General features: G+C 38.3%; 1 non-coding gene across 1 annotated transcript; it reads left to right on the top strand.

Moving 5' to 3' along the window:
* Positions 1-4,032: 4,032 nt before the first annotated feature.
* Positions 4,033-4,168, top strand: LOC115942918 (small nucleolar RNA U109). The gene has a single exon (XR_004077492.1). It is a non-coding gene; the product is annotated as a small nucleolar RNA U109 (small nucleolar RNA).
* The last annotated feature ends 8,069 nt before the right edge of the window (positions 4,169-12,237 follow it).

Genomic DNA, 12,237 nt, shown 5'->3' with positions numbered 1-12,237 from the left:
TCTCTCCCTTTGCCCCTCTCCCCAGATTTTTCTCTCTAAAAATAAAAAAAAATCCCAAACGAGGGATATTCTACAAAATACCTGATGAATATTCCTCAGAATTGTCAAAGTCCTCAAAACCAAGGAAAGTTGGAGAAACTGTCACAGCCAAGGGGAGCCTAAGCAGATATGACAATTAAATGTAATGTGGTGGGGCATCTGGGTGGCTCAGTCAGTTGAAGTGTCTGCCTTCTGCTCAGGTCATGATCCTAGGGTCCTGAGATTGAGCCCCGTTGGAGCTCCCTGCTCAGTGGGGAGCCTGCTTCTCCCGCTCCCTCTGCTGCTTCCCCTCCTTGTGCACACACTGTCTCTCTCAAATAAATAAAGCAAATAATAAATTAAATAAATAAATAAATAAAATGTGGTATCCTGAATGGGAACCTGGAAAGGAAAAAGAGCATTAGGTAATTAACTAAAAAAGAGCATTAGGTAATTAACATAATTTATTCAGATTTCTGAATAAATTATGGATTTAAGCTAATAATAACATAATGCTGGTTCATTAATTATTGTAAATGTATCATACTAATGCAAGATGTTAACCATAGTGGGGAGGGCATGTGCTATGGTGAGCACTGTGAATTGTGTAAGACTATGAATCACAGACCTGTACCCCTGAAACAAATAATACATTATATGTTAAAAGTAAATAAATAAATAAATAAGTGATGTTAACCATAGGGAACCTGGGTGCAAAATATATGGGAATTCTTTGCACCCATATTGTTCTAAAATAAAAGGTTTATTAAACATAAAAAAGAGAAATGTTGCTTGTTTGTTCTAGTATAGGCCCCTAATAGATTATTTTAAAAAATGAATATAAGTGACTTGTTATGAACCTTGCTGTAAAAACATCCTGGAGTCCATGCCATATAATTAAAATAATTAACTTATAAATAAGTAATTCAATGCCCCAAATAGTATTCCAAACCCAAAAAAGTAGGTGGATTCCTGGATCACACTAACCTTGAACAGATAAAAGTTTTAGCCTAGCCAATTATACTGCCCATTCTGGTATTGGCTGGAACCCACCATTATTTATGCCATTAGTAACTGGATTTTCTTGGAAGAAATCTTTCTCAGTGTAATAAACCATAAAGTTCAAACTGAGTAGCAATAGGCAACTTTTAATAACCCAATCTGCTCCTGGTTGCAAAGTAAACCAATTTGGAAAGAAGCTTGTAGACATATAAAATAAAGTATTTGTTTTATTTGCTAATCCCATTTTTCTGTTCAGTTTTTTCTCAATTTAGGTAATAAGTTAAAGTTATAGATTGACTAATACTAGTTTCCAATTGAAAAGCAGAATCTCTGTAACTCTTACTTTAACTACTCCTTTAACTCTAGACACAATGCTAGATTTTTCAAAAGACGTTGCAAATTGAATGTTACGGTATTATACTTTCACAAATGATCGCCTTCAAAAAGCATTTAATTATCATTAGGAGTTTGTGCAACTTTTTCGTTAGAACATAAATAGTGGTAATGAGAAAAACAAATCATTCATGTCACCCATTCACCAAATATTGAACCATCATCTGCCATGTCCCAGGCCCTATGCTAAGCATAGGGATATAGTGGGGGCCAAAAACAGATGCAGACCTTGTCTTCTTTGTGCAGGTGACATTAGCCAAGTAATTTATGTCAGGTTTTGTAACTGATTTGATTCAGCAGCCTCAACAACTTGGGTGTAAACACAGAACTATTTTATTTTTCTAATAAATATTTTTAATTCTGCTCTGCTAATCCTCCTTTTAATGGATAGCAGGACCCCTACTATCATCTCTGCCCTACTCCATAATTTGCTGTCCCTTCCAGTTACATAACAGAATGGTTTTGTTTACGAAGTTCTGTTTATTTTTAAATATCAATCACTTATTTCATAGACACTCCCTTAACTACCTTGCAACTAGACTTACAGCTTTAGGCAGGTATAGGTGGCGCATGTGGGGATTTCCTTTCACAGCACATCCTCCTTCCCTGCAATTTCCCTTCTTTTGAGTCTAACCCCAGAGGGGTCAGAAAAAAAGACATCTGGTTATGGAACATCCCAGGCAATGCTGATGTATCCTTTCTTTTATCATCACCACTGATCAAGCTTGCTGTCCATAGACATGGTGTGGGGAACCAGTGCCCAACAGGCTTACTGATGAGGAGTTTATCCCAAGTAATTTGTCTAGGTTTGGTAGTCCCTTGGGAGATTCAGCCATATTTTCCAGCTGGAGGCCTCATACCATGTTCTTCTGATGTGCATGCCCCTTTGTCACCCACTGGAACAGCAAGCCTGCAACCCCAAATTTCAACTACGCTCCATGGTCCCAATTCTGCAGTATATGGAAATGGGCCAGATCCATTTTCTGTACATATTTGGAAACACAAATTTCCTTCCTTGCCTGCATTATCATACACATGTATTCTCAGACCTCTTTCCTGATCTTTCCCCTTCTCAGGTGAGAGCAGGTCAACAAGACCATGACAAAGAGCAACTTGGAAAGAAAGTGCCAATCTCCAGATACCCTCTTACTTACTAGCAATTCTCTTGCCCACCACTCCTTGCCTCCTAGGCTTTGGGGGTGGGGAGGGGCTAACCAAGTTTACCCCTTCCCTACAAAGAAATTGGAAGAGGGAAGTATTCCATGCTGCTGTCTTCAATGGCAACTGTGTATCAACTAATTATGCAGTGGCCTATACCCCAGCCCCTGAGATGTCTGAAGCTCCTGGGCCTCCAGCAGGAAATATGGGAAATTACACGTGAAATATATGTGAAATGTGTACAGGAAATAGAGTTCAAGCAATCCAGATGCAGAACATCTGTTTTGCAGTATCTATTAAAGCTGAACACACAGTTCAGCTTTAATACTACTGGTCATACAGTCAACAAAAATGAGTACATAAGCATCCCAAAAGGTACAAAAGTATTCATAATAGTCAAAACTGAAAAGAAATAGAAATTTAGTAAAACAGCTAAATAAATTGTGGCATTCACACACAAGAATACTTTGCAGCAAAGAAAAGAGAGAAACTCTTGCTATATGAAACATGGATGAATTTCACAAATACAATATTGAGGCAAAGGAGTCAAAGGCAAAAAAAAAAAAAAAAGCCATTTATGTGAAGTTTAAAAGTAAGTAACATAAATGACAGTGCTAGGTATCAGGATAATGATTACCCTTGGGGAAGAAGGATGTATAATTGTGGGAGAATGGGGTGGTGTTAATGTTCTATTTCTTGATTCAAAGTGTTTATTGAGCTCTACACTTTACAATCTGTGCATTTTCCTGTGGATTACATAAATTACACTTCAACAGAATGATTACTTTTAAAAAAAGGACAATGTAATTCCTTCTATAAAAAGTTAGCAGTTGTTATGTAAAAACTGTGCCCAAAGAAGCAGATTTAACACATGTAGCTTCAGGAGTTAGTACTTATATATTTCCAGATAAAGCATGACTTCATTTGGAGCAAACTTATAAATTATTTTGCTCATTTTCAATTCTAAGTGTTTTTTGCATGTACAAAAGTAAAGTGAGAACTACCAATATGTTGGCTCCAATAGCAGAAGAAGAACTTCTCAGTGTTAAATTACGTCAGTTTTACTTCAAAGCCTTTAGACACTTCAGAGAGAAAGTCATTTAGGATGAGTCCAATAAAAATTCATTGTTTTCTTCTATTGCAGGGAATCAAGGTTAGAAGTTCATTATGATGAAAGTGAAACAGCTCTCATTATTGTGAATGCCATTGTAATTCAGTTTAAAATTTCAACATTCAAGATAAATTTACTTGGCTTTTGTAGTAATGATATTTTGGCTTAACATACATAAGTATATACTTCTATTGCAAATGTTTTTTTGCAAATATTTTTAAATAGAACTGTTTTATAGGCCTACCAGTGTAACAAAGCCAATATCTTACATAGTTAATAAATTCCGAAAATTATATAATTTTAATAATTTTAACCACTCCCTCTCAAAAGTGTCCCAGTTGAGTTATATATTATATATAAATTAAGTTCACTCTCGTCTGCTCCTCATTCTTTGGGGAGCAGGAATACACCCATTACATGCTACATTAAAAAAAGGAGTTCTCAGGGCTGCCAACCTTACAGTAAATTAAGTTCCCTCTCAAAAGTGTTCCAGTTAGGAGTGGCATCAACAAGATGACAGAATGGGAAGCCCCAGACCTGATTCCCCCAACAGAGACACCAACTTAACAGAAGTAAATGGTACAAAGAGTCTTTTTGGGAACTCCAGAAAATAGTTAAGAAATTACAGTACTCCAAGCTAGTGCACAGGCAAGAATAGTGGTGTTGAAATGAATAAGAAAAGCCATTGCCTTTTATCCAAGATAACCCTTTCACCCAGCTGGCACAGCTCAGCTTGATCAGGATAAAATACTCAACTCATGGCTTCTCTCTCAGGAAGGAAAGAAAGAGTAACATTCCAGAGTGTGCTTTTCTTTTCTTTTTTTTCTTTTTTTTAAAATTTTATTGTGTTATGTTAGTCACCATACAATACATCATTAGTTTTTGATGTAGTGATCCACGATCCATTGTTTTCGTATAACACCCAGTGCTCCCTGCAGTACGTGCCCTTCTTAATACCCATCACCAGGCTAAACAATCCCCCTCCCCCCTCCCCTCTAAAACCCTATTTGTTTCTCAGAGTCCATAGTCTCTCATGGTTCATCTCTCCCTCCAATTCCCATCCCCCACTTCATTTTTCTCTTTCTTCTCCTAATGTCCTCCATGCTATCCACCTTTTCAAGTGCTACCAAGGACTGGTTTCTGTCTAACCCAATTTGGAACACTGACAGGGAGCTGACATACTTTGGATATCTGAGGGACACTGAAAACGAAGGAGAACTCAGTAGCTTCTTGCAGCACCTGAGAACCTGCAATTCAGATAGACATCAGAGGAAACAAGAGGTTATGAACTTCAGAAAAAGAAATAGGCAAACCTCTCTAGCTGGGAAATCCTATGTACAAGCCCAGAAGACACATCTCCAGAAAACACTTTAAAGGCCTCCAGAATCTCTAGCCAGGCTGATTGGTAAAGGTCTTCCCCCATACAAAGCCAGTCTATAAAGAATGGGAGAGGTGCCCATTCTTTCAAATGCCCAAATTTCAGCAAAATATAACATAGCATATGAAGCAACAGGGAAATATGGCACAATCAAAGAAACAAAAATCTCTAGAAACTGACTCTAAAGAAACAGAAATCTATGAATTACCTGAAAAATAATTTAAAATAACCTTCTTTTAAATGGTCAATGAGCTCTAAGAGAACACAGATAGACAACTACCAAAAAAAAAAAAAAATCAGGAAATGATGCATGAACAAAAATGAGAGTATCAAGAGGGAGGGGCAAGATGGTGGCAGAGTAGGGGACCTCATTTCATCTGGTCCCTCAAATGTAACTGGATATCTATCAAACCATTCTGAACACACATGAATTCAACCTGAGATGTAAGAAAATTTATCTGGACCTCTACAAGCAGAAAAATGACTACTTTTTGCAAGGTAGGAGGTGCAGAACCTTGAATCTTTGGGGGAAATATCAGAAGATAAATGGAGGGGGGAGGGGGCCTTCATAAGCCGGCCACCAGAAAGTGATATAACACTGGAGCACAAAATCGGGACCTTTAGAAATCTGCTCCAGTGAGAGACATCCCTTTCTGAAAAGGGCATGGGATCAATAGGGCAGAATTCTAGGTGGATCATTGTGGTCCCAGGATCCCAGGAGACTCAGAAAGAACGGGGGAGTCTGAACTGATAGAGTGTGCAAGCAGTGGAGCAGGGAGACTGGTTATGGTCAGTAAACCCAGAAGGGACTCAGCTCCGGTCACCATAAACCTTGAGCTGGGCCAGTAGGGAGACCACTCTCTGCCTGACCACCCTCAAAAGGACTAGACGGCGCATCCCAGGGGATATATGAAGTGGCTTGTACCCACCACTGAGCAACAGCTCTCAGGGCAGTGTGGCCCCTGAAAGGACAGCAGGGGGCACCCAGACATGACCTGGGAGCTGTGGAAGAGGGTGCATGTGCAAGCCCATGGCCACTAGCAATTGCAAAGGCACAAAGCACAGAGATGGCCTTAGGTCTCTGGAACTCCCCCAGGAGAGTTGCAGCAGGTGCGAATAGCATGAGTCTGTGGAGTTTGGTACACACAGAAGTGGAGATGGTTTGACCTGGAGGGTTTATTGAAGAAAAGGAACCCCGACCTTGTGCCTCTAGGCCAGAGATTCCCACATGGCCATATTTGCTCTGACCCTCCAAAGAGAAGTGGAAAGAGAAGAGAAAGGGACAAAAGTCACACAGAGGACCAGCTCACATTAAGCCCATACCTCTGACAAGGGGTGGGGCAACTCCACCCAAGCAAAGACACCTGAGAAGCCGAGCAGCAGGCCCCTCCTCCAGAAGACAGACTGGAAAAACAGGTGAATGATAAGCTTATTTCTCAAAGGAGAACTCCAGCGCCAGGGGAAATAATATAGGGAGCTCCAGGTGTTCCCTCATGACTCACTTATACTTCAGGCTAAAATTTTACATTTCTTTTTTGTTTCTTTTCTTTTTCTTTTTTTTTTTTTACCCTGTTCCCATTTCAAATAGATTCTATTTCCCAAATTATGTTTTTAAGTTGCTTTTTAACTTTCATTTTTTTCATATCTATGTTTTATAGATTTATGCTCCACACTAGTCTGTTTTTCACTCTCTCTATATATGAAGTTCTGATTTCTTTGCAATTTTGAGATATAGTATCTTCTAACACACAGACCAAAAATCAGTCACAAGCAGGTAGATCACCCTGCTTTGTCCACCCTGAGAGATTATAGTCTCCCCCACCCCTTTTATATTGTTTTGGATCATCTTGGCTTTGTTTCCATATCTGTGGTAGCTTCTGACGACCTCGGATTTTTTCTAGGGTGCATTTTGCTTGGGTTGTTAATATGTTGGACTCAGCATTCACTCAACCATCTCTTGACAGAATGACTAGGAGAAGGAACTCTCAACAAAGAAAAGAACCAGAGACAATGTCCTCTGCCACAGAACTAATAGATATTGATATAAGCAAGATGTCAGAGATAGAATTCAGGATAGCAATTATAAAGCTTATAACTAGGTTTGAAAAGAGCATACGTGACAATATGGAATTTCTAAGGGCAGAAATGAGATCTAATCAGGTCAAACATAAAAATGCTATGAATGAGATGCAGTCTAAATTGGATACTCTAACAGCTAGGGTAAGTGAGGCAGAAGAGAGAATAATCACCATGATCTAGAAGACAGGCTGATGGAAAGGAAGGAAATTGAAGAAAAGGGAGAAAAACAACTCATAGCACATGAAGAGAGACTTAGAGAATTTAATGATACATTGAAAAGAACCAATATCAGGATCATCAGTCTCCAAGAGAGGGTGGGGGGGAGGGCTAAAAGGTATATTTGAGCAAATCATGGCTGAGAACTTCCATAATTGGGGGAAGGAAACAAGAATTCACATCCAAGAGGCAGAGAGGACTCCTTCCAAAATCAATAAAAATAGATCAACACCCCAACATATAATAGTGAAACTTGCAAATCTTACAGCTGAGGAAGCTATCCTGAGAGCAGCTAGGGGGAACAGATTTCTTACCTACGAAGGGTCAAACATCAGAATTACATCATAACTATCCACAGAAACTGGCAGGCCAGAAAGGGCTGGCAAGATATATTCAGGGTACTAAATGAGAAGAAAATTCAGCCAAGAATACATTATCCAGCAAGGCTATCATTCAGAATGGAAGGAGTATAAAGAGTTTCTAGGATGGACAGAAACTGAAAGAATATATGACCACAAAGCCAGCCCTGCAATATTAAGTGGGATACTGTAAGCGAAGAGAGACCCCAAGAATAACATTGACCAGAAAGTAACAGGGACAGTCTTACAGAAACAGGGACTTTACAGGCAATACAAGGGCACTAAATATGTATCTTTCAATAGTTACTCTAAATGTAAACTGGCTGAATGCTCCAATTAAAAGACAAAGAATATCAGATTAGGTAAAAAAGCAGGACCCATCCATACGCTGTCTACAAGAGACTCATTTTGAACCTAAAGACACCTCCATATTGAAAGTGAAGGGATGGAGAATTACTTACCATGCTAATGGACCTCAAAAGAAAGCTGGGGTACCAAGCCTCATATCAAACAAATCAGACTTCAAACCAAAGACAGTAGTAAGAGACGTAGAGAGATACTATATCATACTTAAAGGGTCTATCCAACAAGAAGCTCAACAATTATAAATATCTATGCCCCCAACGTGGGAGCAGCCAATTATAAAAACCAATTAATAACCAAAGTAAAGAAACATATCAATAATAATACAATGATAGTAGAATATTTCAACACTCCACTCAGCAATGGACAGATCATCTAAGCAGAAGATCAACAAAGAAACAAGAGCTTTGAATGACACATTAGACCAGATGGACTTCAAAGATATATACAAAACATCCCATCCTAAAACAACAGAATACACATTCTTCTCAAGTGCACATGGAACTTTCTCCAGAACAGTTCACATACTGGGTCACAAATCAGGTCTCAACTGATACCAAAAGACTGAGATTATTCCCTGCATATTTTCAGACCACAAATCACAAGAAGAAATTTAGAAGAAACTCAAACACCTGGAGGTTAAAGAGCATCCTGCTAAAGAATGAATGGGTCAACCAAGAAATTAAAGAACTTAAACAATTCATTGAAACTAATGAGAATGAAAACACATTGACTCAAAACCTATGGGCTACTGCAAAGGCAGTCCTAAGAGGGAAGTACAAGCCATCCAAGCCTCTCTCAAAAAATTAGAAAAATCTAAAATGCACAAGCTAACCTTACACCTAAAGGAGCTGGAGAAAAAACAGCAAATAAAGCCTAAGCCCAGCAGGAGAAGAGAATTAATAAAGATTAGAGCAGAAATCAATGAAATAAAAACCAGAAAAACAGATCAACAGATCAACAAAACTAGAAGCTGGTTCTTTGAATGAACTAATAAGAATGATAAACCTTTGGCCAGACTTATCCAAAAGAAAAGAGCCAAATTAATAAAATCATGAATGAAAGGGAAGAGATCATGAATAATGCCAACGAAATAGAAACAATTGTTAGAAATTTTTATCAGCAACTATATGCCAACAAATTAGGCAATCTGGAAGAAATGAATGCATTCCTAGAAACTTATAAACTACCACTACTGAAACAGGAAGAAATAGGCAATCTGAACAGACCTATAACTAGCAAGGAAATTGAAGCAGTAATCAAAAATCTCCCCAAAAAACAAGCGTCCAGGGCCAGATGGCTTCTCATGGGAATTCTACCAAACATTTATATAAGAAATAATACCTATTCTACTGAAGCTGTTTCAAAAAATAGAAATCGAAGGAAAACTTCCAAACTCGTTCTATGAGGCCAAATTACCCTGATTCCAAAGCCAGACAAAGACCCCACCAAAAAGGAGAACTACACACCAATATCCCTGACAAATACAGATGCCAAAATACTCATCACGATCTTAGCCAACAGGATCCAACAGTACATTAGAAGGATTATTCACCATGACCAGGTGGGATTTATTCCTGTAATGCAAGGGTGGTTCAACATTCACAAATCAACCACTGTAATAGAGCACATTAATAAAAGACAAGACAATAACCATATGATCCTCTCAACTGATGCAGAGAAAGCATTCAACAAAATACAGCATCTTTTCTTGATTAAAACTCTTCACAGTGTAGGGATAGAGGGAACATAACACAATATCATAAAAGCCATCTATGAAAAAAGCCCACAGTGAATATCATTCTCAATGGGGAAAAACTGAGAGCTTTTTCCCTAAGGTCAGGAACACGACAGGGATGCCCATTCTCACCACAATTGTTCAACATAGTACTAGAAGTCCTAGCCTCAGCAATCAGACAACAAAAAGAAATAAAAGAAATTCAAATTGGCAAAGAAGTCAAACTCTCACTCTTTGCAGATGACATGATACTTTATGTGGAAAACCCAAAAGACTCCACCCCAAAATTGCTAGAAATCACACAGGAATTCAGCAACATGGCAGGATATAAAATCAATGCACAGAAATCAGTTGCATTTCTATACAATAACAATGAGACAGAAGAAAGAGAAATTAAGGAATTGATCCCATTTATAATTGCATCAAAAACCATAAAGTACCTAGGAATAAAACTAACCAAAGAGGTATATTATCTATACTCCAAAAACTACAGAACAATTATGAAAGAAATTGAGGAAGACACAAAGAAATGGAAAAATATTCCTTGCTCATGGATTGGAAGAATAAACATTGTTAATATGTCTATGCTGCCCAGAGCATCCTACACATTCAATGCAATCCCTATCAAAATATCATCAACATTTTTCACAGAGCTGGAATAAACAATCCTAAAATTTGTATGGAACCAGAGAAGAGCCCAAATCACCAGGGGAATGTTGAAAAAGAAAACCAGAGCTGGGAGCATTACAATGCCTGACTTCAAGTTATATCATAAAGCTTTGATCATCAAGACAACATGGTACTGGCACAAAAACAGACACATAGATCAATGGAACAGAATAGAGAGCCCAGAAATGGACCCTCAACTCTATGGTCAACTAATCTTTGACAAAGCGGGAAAGAATATCCAGTGAAAAGACAGTCTCTTCAATAAATGGTGCTGGAAAAATTGGACAGCCACATGCAGAAGAATGAAATTGGATCATTCTCTTACACCATACACAAAGATAAACTCAAATGGATGAAAGAGCTAAATGTGAGACAGGAATCCATCAAAATCCTAGAAGAGAACAAAGGCAACAACCTTTTTGATATTGGACAAAGCAATTTTTTTGCAAGACATGTCTCCAAAGGCAAGGGAAACAAAAGCAAAAAATGAACTATTGGGACTTCATCAAGATCAAAAGCTTCTGCACAGCAAAGGAAACAGTCAACAAAACTAAAAGGCAACCTACAGAATGGGAGAAGATATTTGCAAATAACATTACAGATAAATGGCTGGTATCCAAGATCTATAAAGAGCTTCTCAAACTCAACACCCAGAAAACAAATAATCCAGTCAAGAAATGGGCAGAAGACATGAACAGACACTTCTCCAAAGAAGACATACAAAATGCCAATAGACACATGAAAAAATGCTCCACATCACCTGCCATCAGGTAAATACAAATCAAAACCACAATGAGATACCACCTTACACCAGTCAGAATGGCTAAAATTAACAAAACAGAAAACTACAAATGTTGGCAAGGATGTGGACAAAGGGAAACCCTCTCACACTGTTAGTGGGAATGCAAGCTGGTACAACCATTCTTGGAAAACAGTATGGAGGTTCCTCAAAAAGTTAAAAATAGAACTACCCTATGATCCAGCAATTGTACTACTGGGTATTTACCCCAAAGATACAGATGTAGTGAAAAGAAGGAGCACATGCACCCCAATGTTCATAGCAGTAATGTCCATAACAGGTCAACTATGGAAGGAGCCAAGATATCCTTCAATGGATGAATGGATAAAGAAGATGTTCATATATAGAATGGAATATTACTCAGCCATCAGAAAGGATGAATATCTACATTTACACTGGCATGGATGGTACTGGAGAGTATTATGCTAAGTGAAATAAGTCAAGCAGAGAAAGACAATTATTGTATGGTTTCATTCATATGTGGAACATAAGGAAGAGTGCAGAGGACCACAGGGGAAGGGAGGGAAAACTGAATGGGAAGAAATCAGAGAGGGAGACAATCCATAAGAGACATGACTCTGGGAAACACACTGAGGGTGGTGGAAAGGGAGGTGGGTGGGGGATGGGGTAACTGGGTGATGGGTATTGGAGGGCACGTGATGTGATGAGCACTGGGTGTTATAGTGAACTGATGAATCATTGAACATTATATCAAAAACCAGTGATATACTTACTATACCTTGGCTAACTGAATTTAAATTTAAAAAACAAACAAAACAAAAAAAATGGGAATATCAACAAAGAGACAGAAACCATAAAAAAGAACCAAACAGAAAATCTGGAGTTGAAGAATCCAACTAAACTGGAAAATTCACTAGACGGTTTCAAACACAGACTTGATCAAACAGAAGAATCAGTAAACTCAAACACAAGTCATTTTTTTTTTATTCTTAT

The sequence above is a fragment of the Leptonychotes weddellii genome, chromosome 2 (assembly GCF_054177405.1).
Source record: "Leptonychotes weddellii isolate Sample4059 chromosome 2, ASM5417740v2, whole genome shotgun sequence".
Taxonomy (NCBI): Eukaryota; Metazoa; Chordata; class Mammalia; order Carnivora; family Phocidae; genus Leptonychotes; species Leptonychotes weddellii.
This window is presented reverse-complemented; position numbering and strand designations above follow the sequence as displayed.